Source organism: Symphalangus syndactylus, chromosome 9 (assembly GCF_028878055.3).
Source record: "Symphalangus syndactylus isolate Jambi chromosome 9, NHGRI_mSymSyn1-v2.1_pri, whole genome shotgun sequence".
NCBI lineage: Eukaryota > Metazoa > Chordata > Mammalia > Primates > Hylobatidae > Symphalangus > Symphalangus syndactylus.
In genome coordinates, this window is record NC_072431.2 from 62,857,172 (window position 1) to 62,877,533 (window position 20,362).

At 53.8% G+C, this 20,362-nt stretch overlaps 1 protein-coding gene across 3 annotated transcripts in view; it reads right to left on the reverse strand.

Annotated features, from left to right (window-relative positions):
* CLIP2 (CAP-Gly domain containing linker protein 2) overlaps positions 1-5,573 on the reverse strand; it is a 119,927-nt gene extending 114,354 nt beyond the window's left edge. For 2 of the 3 annotated variants that reach the window (XM_055292842.1, XM_055292841.1), the window contains exon 1: positions 5,246-5,573. The gene's annotated coding sequence lies outside the window, so the exon portion shown is untranslated. The remainder of the gene's footprint in view (positions 1-5,245) is intronic. The other variant, XR_010122559.1, reaches the window with a different exon arrangement.
* Between the last annotated feature and the right edge of the window lie 14,789 nt (positions 5,574-20,362).

Consider the following 20,362-nt stretch of genomic DNA (forward strand, 5'->3'; position numbering starts at 1 on the left):
CAGTTCTATTCCTCCAGGAAGCCCTTCAGACTACCCCACCCACCACACCAGAGCCCAGCCTCCCTGCATAACCTTCAGATCAATATGCAACCGTTGCCCAGCCAACAGCTCCACTAGGCATCAAAGTGTCTGGCCTTGAAATGTTTCTGGAAAGGGCTGATATTGTTTACATCGTCAGGAAGCAGGGCGGATGTCTTCCCAATTTAGTAAAAGCTTCTGGAAGCTCAATGCTGCACATTGTGAGGTGGGCAGGGGCTGGAGCACCCCAAAAGGAGCTAGGGCAGCATCAGCCAGGTTTAGCTACAGGCAAGGGCAGACCAGCTTGAGACCCTCAGGGTGATGGGGGCAACGTTGAAAAACCAGGCACTCCTCCTTGTGAGCCGGAAATTCCACCCTCTCATCCCAAGGGGCCGAAAAGGCAAAGGAGGGAAATGAATCCGGAGTGGGTGTCGCTCAGGGCTCAGGCTAGAGTGGAAGGTATGATCCCAGCCATGGAGCAAGAAACGCTCCGTCAAGACAGAAGCCGTTAAGTAGAGAAGGTCCTAAATTCAGGCCTTGTTAATAAAAACCATCTGTCCTGTTCTGCCTTCTACTCAGAAGGGAAACGTTTCATTAACATTTTGAAGTATTTCCTCTGCAAACATGAGTTTTGTATTACTGGTTCTGTTGTGACGGCCCTAGCCTGATGGCCCTAGCCTTGCAGCCCAGTGAGAAGAGCCAGGGTAGGAGGCTCTGGCTGGGCCCGGTGGCTCATGCCTGTAATCCCAGCACTTTGGGAGGCCAAGGCGGGCAGATCACTTGAGGTCAGGAGTTCGAAACCAGCCTGGCTAACATGGTGAAACCCCATCTCTACTAAAAATACAAAATTAGCCAGGCATGGTGGTGTATGCCTGTAATCTCAGCTACTCAGGAGGCTGAGGCAGGAGAATCACCTGAACCCCGGAGGCAGCGGTTGTGGTGAGCTGGTGAGCTGAGATCATGCCCCTGCACTCCAGCCTGGGCAATAAGAGCGAAACTCCATCTCAAAAAAAAAAAAAAAAAAAAAAAAAAAAAAAAAAAAAAGCTCGAGTCCCACGCTGCCGGTTGGACCCAAATCTCCAGGTCTTGAAAGGAGATGGCCTCCTACTGTCCCAGGGCAGGGCCAGGGGAAGCCAGTGGCAGGCAGCCCTGGCCATCCCACCTGTCCTCTCCTCCCCACACTGGCCTGATCAGTGCACTCTGGTTTCAACAAATCATGCTGCAAGTGATCAGTCCCACATCCTGTGGCACAATGGCTAATTGACCACAGGTCTGCCTCCCCCATCAGCTCATGAACTCCCCGAATGCCCAGATTCGCTGGTCCTCACCTAGCACACAACCTTCATCATCAATGCAGCCGACCAATTATCCCAGCTGTGCCAGCCCCAGAGACCACGTGACCTGTCCCCCGGCCCCCCACCGACCAGCCAAGCAGAGGCGGGTGGGCTTCCTCATCCAGGCTGGACCAATCAGTGTCTCTCTGCACCCCAAGATGAAGGAGACCCCCACTGGGAGGTCCCATGGACTCAGGCTACAGCCCCTTTCAACACAGCCATGCTCACAACCCAAGGAGACGGAGCCTGTAGGGGAAAGGAGAAAGAGACGGGATGGATGCGCTGAGAAAGGCCGAGAAAATGAAACTGCAGTCCACAGAGAGGAAAGCCAGAGGAGGAGCTGCCTGCCAGCTTCCGGGGTCCCGGGGGGCCAGGTCGCCTCCAATTGTTTGCTGCACAAGTTCTCTGTTCTCCACTCTTAAGTCCCTTTTCACTTAACCTAATTGAAGCAGGTTCCTGTTCCCTGCAACAAAATAATCCCAAAGGTATGGGATCGGAGGGCACCCCCACACCACCCTCAAAGCCAGCCCTGCTCCTCAAACCATGCCCACTCCTGACAGTTTATTAAAGGGGCCACGTCAGCCTTAGGTGAGGCAAGTCTGGGTGTGCCCAGCCTGGGAGCATGGGAAGAGCTGCAGTGGAAAGATACAACCAACTGGGGGCAGACCCTAAAAGCTAGATAGCGTGTTTGGACTTTGCACCTGAGCAAAAGGGATGGGTGTCTGAGAAGGCAGAATCATAATTGTTCAGGGACATGAACCCGAAGAGGGTGGGTAAAATGGTGTGACCGAAGGAAGCATGCCTCCCAGGCATACAGTAGGTGCTTAGCAAATGCATCAAGGGCAGACACAGCCACCTCTTTGTGCCAGGATATTCTTATCTGTAAAATGTAGGCAGCCTTATTAAAATATCCACAAATAAAGGAATGAATTTAAAGAGCTCAGAACCAGGCCGGGCGTGGTGGCTCACGCCTGTAATCCCAGCACTTTGAGAGGTCAGGAGTTTGAGACCAGCTTGGCCAACATGGTGAAACCCTGCCTCTACTAAAACTACAAAAAATTAGCCAGTCTTGGTGGCTTGGGCCTGTAGTCCCAGCTACTCGAGAAGCTGAGGCAGGAGAATCACTTGACTCTGGGAGGTGGAGGTTGCAGTGAGCCGAGGTGGCACCACTGCACTCCAGCCTGGGCAACAGAGCAAGACGCTGTCTCAAAAAAGCTCAGAACAATTCTCCACAAAGTAAGCACTTAATATATACATTTTTTTTTTTTTTTTTTTTTTTTTTTTGCACAAAAGCTGAAGTTCTCACAAGAACCAGTGAGCAGGGAAACTGAGGGTCACAAATGCAGCTTCCCTCCCCTGGGTATGGAAGTGGAGGTAGAGTGGGTGGTGTCAAGAGCGCAGAACTGGCTGGGTGCGGTGGCTCACGCCTGTAATACCAGCACTTTGGGAGCCTGAGGCAGGTGGATCACCTGAGGTCAGGAGTTCAAGACCAGCCTGGCCAACATGGTGAAACCCCGTCTCTACTAAAAATACTAAAATTAGCTGGACATGGTGGCACATGCCTGTAATCCCAGCTACTTGGGAGACTGAGGCAGGAGAATCGCGTGAACCCAGGAGGCAGAGGTTACAGTGAGCCAAGATCGCACCATTGCACTCAAGTCTGGGCAACAAGAACGAAACTCCATTTCAAAAAAAAAAAAAAACAAGAGGGCAGGATCAACTGTCAGGGTGGCAGGGCTAGGAGGGGAGGCCAAGAGGGAACTGGGGGACCACACATGGGCAGGCCTTCCAGGTGGGGAGCAGGGACAGCTCCCTTTACATCACCAAGGGAGGCAGGACCAGGCAGGAGGCTGCAGTGAGGTAGAGAACAGCAGGTCCCGGGTCAGGGCTAACCAGCAAGGCTGCTCGAAGAAGGACAAACAGCCTGGAAGGGGCATGAGCCTCCTCTCCCTGAAACATCTGTGAGTGGAGGCCGGGAAGTCACTCTGTACGGCAGCAACAACACTTACAGGACATCTACTCTGTCACAGGGGCACACAGTTCTCCTAACAACCTAAAAGCCAGATACCATAAGGATCCCAATTTTACAGATGAGGATGTCGAGGCAGAGAGAGATGCAATGTGTGAGGTCACATAGCTAGGGAGTGGCAGAGCTGGGATTTGAACCCCGGGCTGTTAAGCTCCAGGGTCTGAACTCTTCACCGCCAAGGTAGACAGCAGATGCTGGAAAGCGATTACTGCTCCTTAGAGTAAATTCCCCCTGCTGGGATTTTGGGCTCTGAGTGCAGAATTCCAGGCACCACCTTCCCAGCCTGCACAGTGCTGAGGGCTGGAGTTTGCAGGTGCACACAGGTGTGTGTGGAGGAGGCTCCTCCCAGGCGCCTCCAACTGCCTCTTCTGCCTTTGGAGCCCCTCTCCATCTCCACCGCCTCCACCTGTCCTGAAGCCAGAATCCCATCATTCCCCGGCAAGGCACTGCAGACAAGAATGCATCCTGTGCTCAACGCAGGTCTAAGTTCCTTAAATCCTAAGCTGTTTCTCTAACCCGATAGCCTCCTTTTCTGACTCCAAGCCCTTATTCACGCTGTTTCTCCTGCACAAAACCCCCTTCAGGCAACCTGGCAGCAAACTTCTGTATGATGCTCTCTATGAAGCTTCCCGGTCTGCCCCATCCTCCAGGGGACCCCCTCTATGCCCCCAGTTTCCCCACTAATGCACTCATCAACCCCCGGGCCTGCACTTTTTGGGGGCACCGAGGCTGCTGTCCTGTGGACCAGCCAGCACCTAGAAGTGCCGGGCCAGGTAACAGCAGCTGAATGAATGAAGGGCTTATTGTTTACATTTACAACCGATGGGGAAGAGGCTTCTGAAGCACACACGTGGTGCTCCCCGCACCCTCCTCCTCCTCCTCTGCCCACAGCCCTAGGCCACCCCACCCACCTCCCTCAGGCATCGTGCAAGAGTGAGGGCAGCCCCCTTCATCCCAGACCCCCACTTCTCACCCAGAAGTGAGAGAAGGGGTCTCAGACGTTGGGGGGACACACTACTGGGTGGGTGATTCCCCCCAAGGTGCTCCCTCTGCCCATCCTTCCCAGGGTGGGGCTGGGGCCTGCGTGGCAGTGCCCAGTGGGCACCCGCTGCGCCCAAGCTCTGCCTGAAAGGTCCAAACGGGCGGGCCCTGGAGGTTTAGCCAAGCATCCTCCGCGGCCGCCGCCCCTCCCCGGGAGGAGCGCAGAAAATCTGCTGCCTCACCAGCCACCAGCGCCAGCTTGGGGGGGCACCCCCTGAGGGAAGCCGCCCGCCTCAATCTTCTCCTACCCCACCTCAGCCATGCACTTCAACCAAGTTTTGCAAAGGGCATCGGCCAGGCGACCCCAGACGGTGTAGCAGGGAGGAGCGGGGGGCAGTCCCTGTTCTCCCAGACTCCAGGTTTGGAGATGGGGGCTGCAAGGCCGCGCCCACCAGGCTGTGCTCCCCAGGCTCTGTGAGCCCAGAGAGCCCTGCGGCGCGTCCAGCCGTCTTGCTCTGCCCTTGGAAGGGGGGACGGGCGGCCCCCCAACAGAACGGCCAAACGAACCCCGTCCGAGGGTAGGGACCCCGATGACGCTGGTGATGCTTTCAACAGGGGGACCCGCAGCCCGGGAATAGCCCCCAACCCTGGCACCGCAAGCAGTGCCCCCTCCTCTCCTGCAAGCAACGGGGAAGTTGGGGCACACCCCAGCCAGCTCCCACCCACGCCCACCGGCCGGCCTCGAACCCTCCCGCCCCTGCCCACGCCCCGACAATGCCTCCGGGCCCGCAGCCCCGCTTTCGGCCAGGCCGCCGCCCCCCGCATCTCTCCGTCCTTTGTTGCCCGTGCGACCCCCTCCCTCGGCCCCTCCAGCGGCCCCTACCTTCGTCCCTCCAGCATCAGGCTAAGCGGCGGGAGGCCCGGAGAGCCCTGGCCTCCTCCTCTCGGGCCCGGGCGCGCTGGGGGGCGAGGATGCTGCGGCCCCTCCCTGCGCGGCGCTGCCCGCCGGCTGCACCCCCTCCTGGCGCCGGGGATCCCCGCGATCGGTGCTCGGGGCCCGGGCCTCGCGCCACGTCTCTGGGAAGGCGGGAGGCGCGCACCGAGGCCGCCCGGCAGCCGCCTGCGCGCCCCGCGGCCGAGCCAAGCCGAGCGCCCGCGGAGCCAGCGGAGCCAGCGGAGCCAGCGGCCCGGCTCCGGGAGGGAACAAAAGGGGCCGGCGCTGGGGCGGGCGCGGGAGGGCGGGGCCTGGGGCGGGCGGGAGTGGGGGGGCGGGTCAGGCGCGCGTGGGCGGCCTCGCGGTTCTCAGGCCTCAGTGCCGCGCGGAAAGCGGGCGGGCGGGCGGAAAACGCGGAGCAACCTCTTCCCTCTCTCCCCGCTCCATCTCCTTCCCTTCCCAGGCCGCAGCTGTCCTTTGTGGGGCGTCCAGGGCTCGCCCACATCCACCTCCGCGCTGGGCACCTGGTGGTGCTTACATCGCGTTTGGCGAAACGCATCCTCCAGCCATGCTATGCTTGCAAAGATGTCTCTGGTCATTGGGAAGGACGGCAGCTTGGGAAGGTGAGATGCTGTTGGCGCTAGACAGAAAGGGATGAGGAGGGGGACAGTGCAGCTGGGGCGAAAACTTCAGGTCTGTGTTGGGGCCAGCGTGGGTGGGGAACTGTGGCATAGGGTCTCATGGTTATCGAGGATCTCATAGCCTGGGCGGTGGCTCACGCCTGTAATCCCAGCACTTCGGGAAGCCAGGGGGTGCAGATCGCCTGAGGCCAGGAGTCCGAGAACAACCTGGGCCACGTAACCTTCGTCTCTACAAAAAAAATACAAAAATTAGCTGAGCGCGCGCCTGTGGTCCCAGCTACTGGGGAGGCTGAGGTGGGAGGATCGCTGGAGCCCAGGAGGTCGAGGCTGCAGTGAGTCATGATCAAGCCACTTTCCTTCAGCCTGGGTGACAGAGCAAGACTCCGTCCCAAAGGAAAAAAAAAGAAGGATCTCATGGTGATCAGCTCCCAAGATACAAATGAACCCTCCCCAGGACAGGATGCAGTCTACTGCTATTTCAGAGGAGTTGAGGCAGCTGCCAGGTCCCCTCCTTCGTGGAGAGGCAGATGCCAAGTGACAGCTCAGGAACTAAGCAGTGACCAAGCCCCAGCCCCCGTCCATGCCCAGGCTGCAGTTGGCTTCTGTGGCTTGGTTTCCTTCTGTCCTCCCTTGATAAGCTAGCCTGGATGGCTTTGACCTAGCTGGCCTTTCTACCAGTCCTGCCCTGCCCCCTTTCTCTGTTTGACAAATCATACTCCCCTTCAAAGCACAGCTTAAATGTCCCTGCTTTTCCCCTGAGTGCAGGAACGTGGGTGTTGGGGGAGGTTGTGGTCTGTATGGTGAGACCACTGTTCTGTGGGAGAGAGGTGCCACATACGGTCTTGTTCCTATCCCCTACGAGACCCAGTGCAATGCTTGGCAGAGGGTGGACATCCAGTAATATTTGTTGAATGAATGAATGAACTTGCTAAGTTAACATTACCACCCCTCAACTGTCTTGGTACCCACAATCTTTGAGAAATGGGTGAAAGTTTTTTTAGAGAAGGGGTCTCACACTCTGTCACCCAGGCTGGAGTGCAGTGGTGCAATCACAGCTCACTGCAGCCTCAAACTCCCAGGCTCAAACGATCCTCCTGCCTCAGCCTCCAGAGTAGCTGGGACTACAGGCATGTACCATGCCCGGCTAATTTTTTGTATTTTTTATAGAGATGGGGTCTCATTATGTTGTCCAGGCTGGTCTTAAACTCTTGGCTTCAGATGATCTTCCCAAAGTGCTGGGATTACAGCTGTGAGCCACTGTGCCTGGCCTAAACATTTTGACCTCAGTTTCCCCATCTGTAAATTGGGGAGAGTGTTTCAATTCAGTTCAGCGAACATGCAATGCTGTAATGATGGAGGCTGTGCATGGGGTCAGCCCTGAGGGGGTGCCCAGTTGGTGTGGAGAGCCAGACTTGGAGACTAAGAAGGGAGGAGGTTCAGAGTGAACTCCAGGAAGACTGGGCTTCTGTAGGAGGTGTGAACCCATAGGGAGGGAGCAGACTCAGGGTGGAGAGGGCGGTGTTCAGGAAAACAGGGAGCTAACTGTTCCTTGTGGCTGGGATGCATGACCTGTATATCGACGGTTATAAACCAGCCAGGCGCAGTGGCTCACACCTGTAATCCCAGGACTTTGGGAGGCGGAGGCGGGCGGATAACCTGAGGTCAGGAGTTCGAGACCAGCCTGGCCAACATGATGAAACCCCATCTCTACAGAAGATGCAAAAATTAGCTGGGTGTGGTGGCGCATGCCTGTAATCCCAGCTACTCGGGAGGGTGAGGCTTGAGAATGGCTTGAACCCGTTAGGCGAAGGTTGCAGTGAGTGGAGATCACACCACTACACTCCAGCCTGGGCAACAGAATGAAAAAATAAAATAACATAGCATAGCATAGCATAGCATGGCATGGCATAGCATAACATAACATAATAAAATAAATAAACAAATAAAATAAAATAAAATAAATAAAATAAAATAGGCAGGGATTTGCCAAGGTGACATGGGTCCTGCTGGGATGTACCTGAGTTCACCAGCCCCTGCCCAGCAGATGTAGCCTCCCACTCGTGCCTCAGGAGGTAGGCAGGGGCCCCCAATCTTCACAGGCACCCCCTCCCTCACTGATGGCCCCCAGTATTATTCACAGCAACAGCCTGCAGTCAACAGACCTTACCTGGCCACTGGTGGATGGAGCTTCAAAGAGCAACTCGCCTGAGAGGGACACCTTTTGTTCTTGCTCCAGATGAGAGAAGACAGGTTTCTGTCTTGTTAAAGTTTGCATTTGGGGGGCCGGGCACAGTGGTTCACACTTGTAATCCTAACACTTTGGGAGGCCAAGGCAGGCGGATCACAAGGTCAGGAGTTTGAGACCAGCCTGGCAAACATGGTGAGACCCTGTCTGTACTAAAAATACAAAAATTAGCCAGGCGTGGTGGTGGGCACCTGTAATCCCTGCTACTCAGGAGGCTATGGCAGGAGAATTGCTTGAACCCAGGAGGCGGATGTTGCAGTGAGCCAAGATTGTGCCACTGCACTCCAGCCTGGGCGACAAACTGAGAATCCTTCTCAAAAAAAAAAAAAAAAAAGCTGGGTGCAGTGGCTCACACCTGTAATCCCAGCACTTTGGGAGGCCGAGGCGAGCAAATCACCTGAGGTCAGGAGTTCGAGACCAGCCTGGCCAACATGGTGAAACTCCGTCCGTACTTAAAATACAAAAAATTAGCCGGGCGTGCCGGGCGCGGTGGCTCACGCTTGTAATCCCAGCACTTTGGGAGGCCGAGGCGGGCGGATCACGAGGTCAGGAGATCGAGACCACAGTGAAACCCCGTCTCTACTAAAAATACAAAAAATTAGCTGGGCGTGGTGGCGGGCGCCTGTAGTCCCAGCTACTTGGAGAGGCTGAGGCAGGAGAATGGCGTGAACCCGGGAGGCGGAGCCTGCAGTGAGCCGAGATTGCGCCACTGCACTCCAGCTTGGGTGACAGAGCGAGACTCCGTCTCAAACAAACAAACAAACAAAAAAAATTAGCCGGGCGTGGTGGTACACACCTGTAATCCCAACTACTCAGGAGGCTGAGGCAGGAGAATCACTTGAACCCGGGAGGTGGAGGTTGCAGTGAGCTGAGATCGTGCCATTGCACTCCAGCCTGGGAAACAAGAGCAAGATTTTGTCTCAAAAAAAAAAAAAAAGTTTGCGTTTGAGTTTTTCTACTTTTTTCAGTAGATGAATCTGATGCTGTCTGATGTGAGGGTTGGGGTTCTGGCCTTGGCCCCTGCCCTAGCATCAGGCCCCCGTGATGGGTGGGGAGGCAGGCAGGGGGATCTGGAGGGGGTGTTCTCCCAGCAAACCTCTCACCCAGGCCTTTTGTCTCCACTGAAACTGCTGATTTGGTCATTTTCTTGCTGACGCCGGCTGTGACCAGCAGCCTCATGAGAGGATTTTTCATGGGAAGAGAGGGTTGGGAATAATTTTCGAGCCAGAGCTGAATTCTCTGAGGCCTGCTATGGGCCAACCACGGGAGAGGTCTGGGCTGCTTTGCAGGTGGCTATCTCTCTGGTATACTATTTATTTATTTATTTGTTTATTTATTATTTTACTTTTTCGGGGGTAGAGACAGAGGCTTTCTATGTTGCCCAGGCTGGTCTCGAAATCCTGACCTCAAGTGATCCTCCCACCTTGGCCTCCCAAAGCGCTGGGATTACAGGCTCCAGGCACCACGCCTGGCCTATTTTTATTTTTTTATTTTTCATTTTAGAATCCATAGGACAGCCACAGGATGGGATATTTTTGCAGACGCTGTTTACAAGGCATTTGTTATAATGTGGGGAAACACTTATGTATTTACATCCACCAGGAAAATACACTTCATAAAACTGCGGGTATGGAGCCAAGCTCAGTGCCTCACGCCTGTCATCCCAGCGAGTGGGGAGGCTGAGGTGGGAGGCTCGCTTGAGCCCAGGAGTTGGAGGCTACAGTGAGCTATGATCATGCCATTGCACTCCAGTCTGGGCAACAGAGCAAGATCCCATCTTTATTCTACTTTTAAAAAAAAATTGTGGGCCAGTTGTGGTGGCTCACACCTGTAATCCCAGCACTTTGGGAGGCCAAGGCGGGAGGATTGCCTGAGCCCTGGAGTTCGAGACCAGCCTGGGCAACATGATGAAACCCTGTCTCTACTAAAAATACAAAAAGCTAGCCAGGCATGGTGGCATACGCCCGTAATCCCAGCTACTCAGGAGGCTGAGGCAGGAGAATCGCTTTAACCTGGAAGGCGGAGGTTGTGGTGAGCTGAGATCACACCACTGCACTCCAGCCTCAGTGAAAAAGTGAGACCTTGTCTCAAAAAACTGGTAACCGTGGTGGGCTTTGGGTTGGGGGAATCCGTGGGACTTTTTTCTTTGCTTTCCTGCATTTTCCTACAACAGGCATGTGCCGCTTTGGGGACTAATAAAAGAAACTTAAAACCAAACCGCTTATGTTGAAATGATTGAATGTTGCTGTGACCTTTCTGCCTAGCAGAGCAGAGGCTGCCCAGTGTGGCAGGTGGCACAGGCTGGGAATGGCGTCACCGTGGAGATACCAGCTAAGGCTATCATGCCGGTGGCCACACCCTGACTTTCAACTGCATGGACTTTGCCTGTATCCAGTTCTCCCCACCTTGGTGTATATTGGTCTTGGAGGAAGCCCCTGTACCTCCCTCCGGCTTGGTACAGTGCCAGTGGAAACAGCCCAGTGGTAAAGGAAGGCCACAGTAGCTCTCTGCTGCCAGGTGATAGGGGAACTTCCCCTCGTTGGGGGTTTCCAAGATGTGCGGGGGCTTTTTCTGTGCAGCCTCCCTGGATTTCCCAAGGGAAGATAACAAGGCCTCCCCTGCTGTGTGAAGGAAAGCTGACATGGCTGAGGATTGTTACAAGAGAAGCTTAAGCTTAAAACTTTACATGAGGCCGGGTGCAGTGGCTCATGCCTGTAATCCCAGCACTTTCGGAGGTGGAGGCAGGCGGATCACCTGAGGTCGGGAGTTCGAGACCAGACTGACTAACATGGAGAAACCCCTTCTCTACTAAAAAATACAAACTTAGCCGGGCATGGTGGTGCATGCCTGTAATCCCAGGTACTTGGGAGGCTGAGGCAGGAGGATCGCTTGAACCCAGGAGGCAGAGGTTGCAGTGAGCCGAGATCATACCATTGCACTCCAGCCTGGGCAACAAGAGAGAAACTCCCGTCTCAAAACAAAAACAAAAACAAGAAAACTTTGTGGCCGGGTGCGGTGGCTCACGCTTGTAATCCCAGCACTTTGGGAGGCCGAGGCGGGCGGATCACGAGGTCAGGAGATTGAGACTACGGTGAAACCCCGTCACCACTAAAAATACAAAAAAAAATTAGCCGGGCATGGTGGCGGGCGCCTGTAGTCCCAGCTACTCGGAGAGGCTGAGGCAGGAGAATGGCATGAACCTGGGAGGCGGAGCTTGCAGTGAGCCAAGATTGCGCCACTGCACTACAGCCTGGGCGACAGAGCGAGACTCCGTCTCAAAAAAAAACAAAAAAACAAAACAAAACAAAAAAAACTTTGCATGGATTGTGGTGATAAACAAAACCATCCCAAAGAGAACAGGCAAAGCCTGCTTATTCAGACCTTGTTATTGCAAGAGAAGTGGGCCGGCAAAGGCCAGCAAAAATTTTAAAAAGCTTTATTTATGTTTTGATATAGGATCTTGCTATGTTGCCCAAGCTGGTCTTGAACTCCTGGGCTAAAGCAATCCTCTATGCCTCAGCCTCCCAAGTAGCTGGGATTACAGTCACGCACCACCGCTTCTTACTTATGGAAAACACTCACAGCTTCCTCCTACCAGGGGAAGTCTCTAAAAGGTGCTGGCTAAGGGCCCCTCTGCAGTCCGTCAGTTTCCAGCCTCAAGACCGCCCTCCACAGCTGCTATTCCTCACTTAGCCCCGCAGTCCTGTGGTTGCACATCTGTGCGTTATGTCACCCGGCCCAAGGCAGTGACACGCACTGAAGCTTGTTTATTCCTAGTTTCCAGGAGCCATCTGCCCGGGGACACTACCCTGGGCCAGGCTGGACTCTTTCTCCCCTGATTCCTGCAAGGCTGCTCCTGGGACTCCTCTGCAAGACCACACCATCTCTCCCAGGCCAGGTCTAAGGGGGCATCTCTTCTGGGTTCTTTTGTATCCTTCTGATACTTTTTTTTTTTTTTTTTTTTGAGATGGAGTCTCGCTCTGTCACCCAAGCTGGAGTGCAGTGGCACAATCTTGGCTTACTGCAACTTTTGCCTCCTGGGTTCAAGCAATTCTCCTGCCTCAGCCTCCTGAGTAGCTGGGATTACAGGCACCCGCCACCACGCCTGGCTAATTTTTGTGTTTTTGGTAGAGACGAGAGTTCACCATGTTGGCCAAGCTGGTCTTGAACTCCCGACCTCAGATCCACCCGCCTTGGCCTCCCAAAGTGCTGGGATTACAGGTGTGAGCCGTTACACCTGGCCTCGGCCACAAACACTTAATTCTTTAAGTGTAGGGCTAAAGGGCAGCTTCCCGGAGGAGGTGACAGCCTACGTGTGCCTTGAAGGATGGATGTGGCAGTTAGAGGGTGACTGTGGGAAGAACCTTGAAGACCTCAAGTGGCCAGGGAATGGGCACCGAGATGAGAGCAGAGGAGTGGCAGGACTCAGTCAGGGAGGGCCTTGTATGGCTGGGCTATAAAACTGGGCTTTTTCCTAAGGGCAATGGGGAGCCCTGGAGGGTTCTAGGCAGTGGAGAGACGAATTTTATACCTGAAGCCTGATTCCCTAGGCCATGTGGGGACTGCATGGTGACAGATGAGAGGAGATGGTCTGGACCTTAGATGTGAGCTGAGAAAAAGCAAGTCATTGAGAACGGGATCCCCACACTCTGTGTTTCCCTCTCCTCCCAGCAACAGGAGGGACCCCAGCCCCGATGCCTCTGACGTCCGGATGAGAGTTTTGCTGCCTGCACTTGAGGTGCAAGGTGGACCTCAGCTGTCTGCCTCCGAAAGCTCCCAGTGTCCTGGCAGGGGGTAATTAGCCAAGCCTCACACGGCCAGGGAAAAGGGCATGCTTATTTGTCCAAGCCTGCTGTCCCACTGTGAAAATCGACATTCTTTTGTGTCCTTAAAGGGATGTTAGGCCGGGTGAATGGCTCACACCTGTAATCCCAGCACTTTGGGAGGCCTAGAAGGGCAGATCACCTGAGGTCAGGAGTTTGAGACCAGCCTGGCCAACATGGCGAAACCCCATCTTTACTAAAAATGCAAAAATTACCCAGGTGTGGTGGCCGGTGCCTGTAGTCCCAGCTACTAGGGAGGCTGAGGCAGGAGAATGGCGTGAACACGGGAGGCAGAGCTTGCAGTGAGCTGAGATCGCGCCACTGTACTTCAGCCTGGGTGACAGAGCGAAACTCCGCCAAAAAAAAAAAAAAAAAAAAAATTACCCAGGTGTGGTGGTGGGTGCCTGTAATCCCAGCTACTCAGGAGGCTGAGGCAAGAGAATTGCTTGAACCTGGGTGGCGGAGGCTGCAGTGAGCCAAGATCGCACCATTGCTCTCCAGCCTGGGCAATAAGAGCAAAACTCCAGCTCAAAAAAAAAAAAAAAAAAAAAGAAGGGGGACACCTGTCAGGTAGTGCAGGGCAGAGGGACTGTTTCTGTACAAAGCATTTCACACTCGCCTTTTCATGTTGATTGGGCAAGAAGAAGAAGATGCCACGATCTCAGTCCAGAGCGATCAGCTCTGATAAAAGATTTAGCAACGGCCAGGCGCAATGGAGCACACCTGTAATCCCAGCACTTTGGGAGGCTGAGGCAGGAGGACCGCTTGAGCCTAGGAGTTCAAGACCAGCCTGGGCAACATAGCAAGACCCCATGTCTACCAAAAAATAAGAAAATTATCCAAGTGTGGTGGTGTCCACCTGCAGTCCCAGCTACTCGGGAGGCTGAGACAGGAGGATTGCTTGAGCCAGGAGGTTGAGGCTGCAGTAAGCCATGATTGTGCCACTGTACTTCAGCCTGGGTGACAGAGAAAGACCTCATCTCAATAATAATAATAATAAGAAGAAGAAGAAGAAGAAGATTTAGCAAGGAAGAGAGGAGGAAATGGCCAAAATGAAGTTTTCGCGTCTTTGGCAGGAGGATGTCCGTGAATATCATCAGTGAGCCAGCGCCTGTCCCCCTCCACCCTGGAGATGAAGGCAGCTTCTACATAAACCCTCCTGGGGCCTGCTCTGTGACTCAGTTTCCCTGTCATGTGCTGCTGCTGCTTTTTTTTCTCTTTCGTTAAGGCTTCCCCTCCACCCTCCCTGCAGGGTCACTGGGCTGGTGCCCTGTGCAGGGAGGAACACCGGCATGTGGCCTCGGACCTCACAGTCCTTTCTGCTCGCTCATTGGCCTGTTTGCAACTCTGGACTCACAGCCAACGTTGCAAACTGAGGTTCCTGGAGTAATTCTAACCCTTTGGAGATCGCCCCACTCCCAGACTGTGAGCACACCAAGGGCATGGTCCATCTGTCCAGGTCACTCTTGTGTGCCACTGGATGCATGAAGGAATGTTGACATCAGCCTAAGGTCCTGCGTCAGCTCCCGGTAGCCTGATGTCAGGATCTCAAATGCAAGCTGAGAAGAGAACATAGGAGATGGACCTTTTATAAGGCCAACCAGAGGATCAGAAGACTTGGGCTCCAGCCAGGTGCAGTGACTCACACCTGTAATCCCAGTACTCTGGGAAATCGAGGTGAGAGGATCACTCGAGGCCAGGAATTTGAGACCAGCCTAGGCAACACAGTGAGACCCCATCTCTAAAAAAATTTAAAAATTAGCTGAGTGTGATGGTGCATGCCTGTAGTAACAGCTATTCAGGAGGCTGAGCTGGGAGGATTGCTTGAGCCCAGGAGGTCGAGGCTGCAATGAGCTATGATCACACTCCAGACTGGGCAACAGAGAGAGATCCTGTCAAAAAAAAAAAAAAAAAAAAGGGAGAGTGAGAGGAGGAGGAGGCTGGGTGTAGTGGCTCACACCTGTAATCTAAACACTTTGTTTGTTTGAGAGGGAGTCTCACTCTGTTGCCCAGGCTGGAGCCCTTCAGTGGCACGATCTCAGCTCACTGCAACCTCTGCCTCCCAGGTTCAAGAGATTCTCCTGCCTCAGCCTCCCGAGTAGCTGGGATTACGGGCACATGCCACCACACCCAGCTAATTTTTGTATTTTCAGTAGAGATGGGGTTTCGCCATGTTGGCCAGTGTGGTCTTAAACTGCCGACCTCAGGTGATCTGCCCACCTTGGCCTCCCAAAGTGCTGAGATTACAGGCATGAGCTACTGCACCCGGCCTTGTAATCCCAACACTTTGAGAGGCCAAGGTGGGATGACTGATTGAGGCCAGGAGCTTGAAACCAGCCTGGGCAACATAATGAGACCCCGTTTCTACAAAAATAAACAAATTAGCCAGGCATGGTGGTGCATGCTTGTAGTCCCAGCCACTCAGCAGGCTGAGACCGGAGGATTGGTTGAGCCCAGGAGTTCAAGGCTGCAGTGAACCGTGATTGTGCCACTGCAATAGAGGGAGACCCAGAAAGAAAGAAAGAGAGAAAGAGAGAGAGAAAAAGAGAGAAAGAGAGGGGGAGGGGGAGGGGAGAGGAGGGTAGGGGAGGAAACACCAGGAAGTTACATACACAGAGGAAGGCAACATGAGGACAGAGCAAGAAGGCAGCTGCCTGCAAGCCAAGGAGAGAGGCCTCAGGAGCAACCAACCTCACCAACACCTTGACCTTAGACTTCCAGCCTCCAGAACTGTGAGAAAATAACTTTCTGTTGTTTGAGCCATTCAGCCTGTGGTATTTTACTATGGCAGCTCAAGCTGACTCATGCACTAGGAATTTCCACGGGACCCTGTCACACTTGCAAAAGTCATCTGTGACTATCCTGGTGGGAGGACAGCAGATCTGGGGACCGGGCTCTGCAGCCTTCCCAAATGCAGCTTCCTGCGATTCCATTCTTCCACTTTGGCAGTCGAATGAGTCAGTGGAAGATTTGCAAACACGGAGCTAAAGGAAGATCTGGAAAGGAGGAGATGCACTGGGGAGCGTGAAGGGCATTTGGAGCCCCGCCCCGTCCTTTCCCAGGCCCCTGGAGCCCACTCAGCTAACCACAAGCACCACTGAAATCCACCAGAGCAATAGAAAAATTAGCTGGGTGCAGTGGCTCATGCCATAAACCCAGCTACTTGGGACGCTGAGGCACGAGAATCACTTGAACCCAGGAGGTGGAAGTTGCAGTGAGCCAAGATCACACCACTGCACTCCAGCCTAGGCGACAGAGTAAGACCCTGTCTGAAAAAAAATAAATAAATAAAATGGCGGGCGCAGTGGCTCAAGCCTGTAATCCCAGCACTTTGGGAGGCCGAGGGGGGGTGAATCTCCTGAGGTCAGGAGTTCAAGACCAGCCTGGCCAACATAGTGAAACCCTGTCTCTACTAAAAATACAAAAATTAGCTGGGTGTGGTGGCAGGCACCTGTAATACCAGCTACCCCTGGAGGCTGAGGCAGGAGAATTGCTTGAACATGGGAGGTGGAGGTTGCAGTAAGCCGAGATTGCACCATTGCACTCCAGCCTGGGGTATAAGAGCGATACTTCGTCTCAAAAAAAAAAAAAAAAAAAAGAAAGAAAAGAAAAGAAAACCAGGGTCCCAGGGTGGAAAATGAATTCAGCCAAACAACATTCTTTTATTTCTTTTTTTTGTTAGAGATGAGGGTCTTGCTTTGTTGCCCAGGCTGGAGTGCAATGGTATGATCATAGCTCACTGCAGCCTGGAACTTCTGGGCTCAAGTGATCCTCCCACCTCAGCCTCCCAGGTAGGTGGGAGGGACTACAGGCAAGGACCACCACGCCTGGCTAATTTTTTAAATTTTTCTGTAGAAGTGAAGTCTTGCTATGTTGCCCAGGCTGATCTTGAACTCCTGAGCTCAAATGATGCTCCCACGTCAGTCTCCCAAAGTGTTGAAATTACAGGCATGAGCCACTGCACCCCGCCAGATGTTTTGTTGTTGTTGTTGTTGTTTTGTTTTGTTTGAGACAGAGTTTTGCTCTTGTCACCCAGGCTGGAGTGCAATGGTGCAATCTCAGCTCACTGCAACCTCTGCCTCCCGGGGTTCAAGGGATTCTCCTGCCTCGGCCTTCTGAGTAGCTGGAATTATAGGCATGTGCCACCACGCTTGGCTAATTTTTTGTGTTTTTAGTAGAGACGGGGGTTTCACCATGTTGGCCAGGCTGGTCTTGAACTCCTGACCTCAGGTGATCCACCCCCCTTGGCCTCCCAAAGTGCTGGGATTACAGGCATGAGCCACAGTGCCCTGCCTCGCCAGATGTTTACTTCTTTTCAGTGGCTTGGTTTGGGCTACAGTTTTTTTGTTTTTTTTTTTTTAAGACAGAGTCTCACTCTGTCACCCAAGCTGGAGTGCAAAGGCATGATCTCGACTCACTACAACCTCTGCCTCCTGGGTTCAAGTGATTCTCTTGCCTCAGCCTCCTGAGTAGCTGGGATTACAGGTGCTCACCACCACGCCTGGCTAATTTTATATATATATATATATATATATATGCTTTTATTTTTCCGTGATTACAAACACAACTGAATATCAAATGCACAAAGTTAAGAATTATATGGGGAAAAAAAATCAGATACGTTCATATATATATCACCTTTTCAAGGCTATTTCCATCCAGAATAACCTTGGTTTGCCAGGGCCAATAGAAGGAAGTCACAAAATTGCCTTTAGTCAAATTTGTGTGTTTGCTTTCTTCTATAATTCCAATACCTCCACCATCAACGACTTGAGATAGCTGCCAAGGTGTTATATAATCAGTGCCAGTGTCTTCATTCATTCTACAACGAAGGCTGTCACTTCACACTTGGAAGGTTGCACAGCAGCCGGGCAGAGGTGCTCCTCACATCCCAGACGGGGCGGCCGGGCAGAGGTGCTCCTCACTTCCCAGATGGGGCAGGCGGGCAGAGGTGCTCCTCACTTCCCAGACGGGGCGGCCAGGCAGAGACACTCCTCACTTCCTAGATGGGGTGGCAGCCAGGCAGAGGCTGTAATCTTAGCACTTTGGGAGGCCAAGGCAGGCGGCTTGGAGGTGGAGGTTGTAGCGAGCCGAGATCACACCACTGCACTCCAGCCTGGGCAACATTGAGCACTGAGTGAGCGAGACTCCGTCTGTAATCCCAGCACTTCAGGAGGCTGAGGCGGGCAGATCACTCGAGGTCAGGAGTTGGAGACCAGCCTGGCCAAGACAGTGAAACCCCATCTCCACCAAAATACAAAAACCAGCCAGGCGTGGTGGTGTGCACCTGCAATCCCAGGTATTCGGCAGGCCGAGGCAGGAGAATCACGGGAGCCCGAGGCAGGGAGGTTGCAGTGAGCCGAGATTATGCCGCTGCACTCCAGCCTGGGCAACAGAGGGAGACCATCTCAAAAAAAGAAAAGGAAGGAAGGAAGGAAGGAAGGAAGGAAGGAAGGAAGGAAGGAAGGAAGGAAGGAAGGAATGCAGGAAGGAAGGCAGGCAGGCAGGCACAAAATCGGCTAATTTTTTTTGTATTTTTAGTAGAGACATGGTTTCACCATGTTGGCCAGGCTGACCTCGAACTCCTGACCTCAGGTGATCTGCCTGCCTCAGCTACAGTCTTAAGCGAGGAGCTGGGTTATTCTGCTATGGGGCAAAGTGGGTGCAATGTCTTCCTTTCTGACTCAGTTTCCTGTATGTTAAGTCTATACACCCATACAGTTATTGAATGTAGATTGTCATTTGAACTCCTCTGGGGACAGTCGTTGAGTGAAAACACAAACCTGTTCACTCTGGGAATCCCTGCTCCCTGAGCACAGGTGCAGGCTGCAAAGACACAGTCACCTGTGAAACATGTGGATGCCCCCAGGCCTGGGGTCAGAGGCCTTGGAGGAAGTCAGGGGGGCTGCCACAAATCAAGCAGTTTTCCTTGCCAAAGGACCCCCAACAGCCCAGCCTGGCCAACATGGCATAGCCCCATCTCTATCAAAAATACAAAAATTAGCCAGGCATGTTGGTGCACATCTGTAATCCCACCTACTTGGGAGGGTGAGGCAGGAGAATGGCTTTGAGGTTGGGAGGTGGAGGCTGCAGCAAGCCAAGATCGTGCCACTGCACTCCAGCCTTGGTGACAGGGGTCTGTCTTAAAAAAAGAAAAAAGGCCGGGTGCGGTGGCTCACGCCTGTAATCCCAGCACTTTGGGAGGCCGATGCGGGCAGATCATGAGGACAAGAGATGGAGACCATCCTGGCTAACACAGTGAAACTCTGTCTCTACTAAAAATACAAAAAAAATTAGCCAGGTGTGATGGTGGGTGCCTGTAGTTCCAGCTACTCGGGAGGCTGAGGCAGGAGAATCACTTGAACCTGGGAGGCGGAGGTTGCAGTGAGCCGAGATCTCACCACTGCGCTCCAGCCTGGGTGACAGAGCAAGACTCTGTCTCACAAAAAAAAGAAAAGAAAAAAAGGATGCCTAACAGTATCTAGCACAGCAACTCCTCTACTGCATCAAGGGTGCCTGCCTGCCCACACTCAGCTGCAAGCTGCTGCCTCTCCAAGTTTCTTGCCGGCCTGAGGCCCAGAGAAGAAAGCCAGTGTGTCGTGAGTCCCCTCTCACCACTGACATTCCTGACAACTCCCCATCAGGAAGGGAGCACTGGGGCTGGAGACCGATGGCCCCTCTGGTCCCTTCGCCCCGGGTTTGGGATTCGCACCCAGGAGACCCGTGGAAACACTGAGACCCCAGTCACAGCAGGGGCTCCAGGTGGGTGAAGGGGGTGGTGGGGTCTCTAAGCCAGGGTACGGGTGGGGTGTGGGGTCTCTAAGCCAGGGTACGGGTAGGGTGTGGGGTCTCTAGGTCAGGGTGTGGTGGGTCTCTAAACTAGGGTACGGATGGGGGTTTGAGGGGTTTCTTGTTCAGGGTGGGGTGGGGTGGGGTGGAGTCTCTAAACCAGGGTACAGATGGGTTGAGGGGTTCTTGTTCAGGGTGGGGTGGGGTCTCTAAACCAGAATACAGATGGGTTGAGGGGTTCTTGTTCAGGGTAGGGTGGGGTCTCTAAACCAGAGTGCAGATGGGTTGAGGGGTTCTTGTTCAGGGTAGGGTGGGGTCTCTAAACCAGAGTGCAGATGGGTTGAGGGGTTCTTGTTCAGGGTGGGGTGGGGTCTCTAAACCAGAGTGCAGATGGGTTGAGGGGTTCTTGTTCAGGGTGGGGTGGGGTCTCTAAACCAGAGTGCAGATGGGTTGAGGGGTTCTTGTTCAGGGTGGGGTGGGGTGGGGTCTCTAAACCAGGGTACGGATGGGTTGAGGGGTTTCTTGTTCAGGGTGAGGGCGGGGTGGAGGTCTCTAAGTCAGGGTGGGG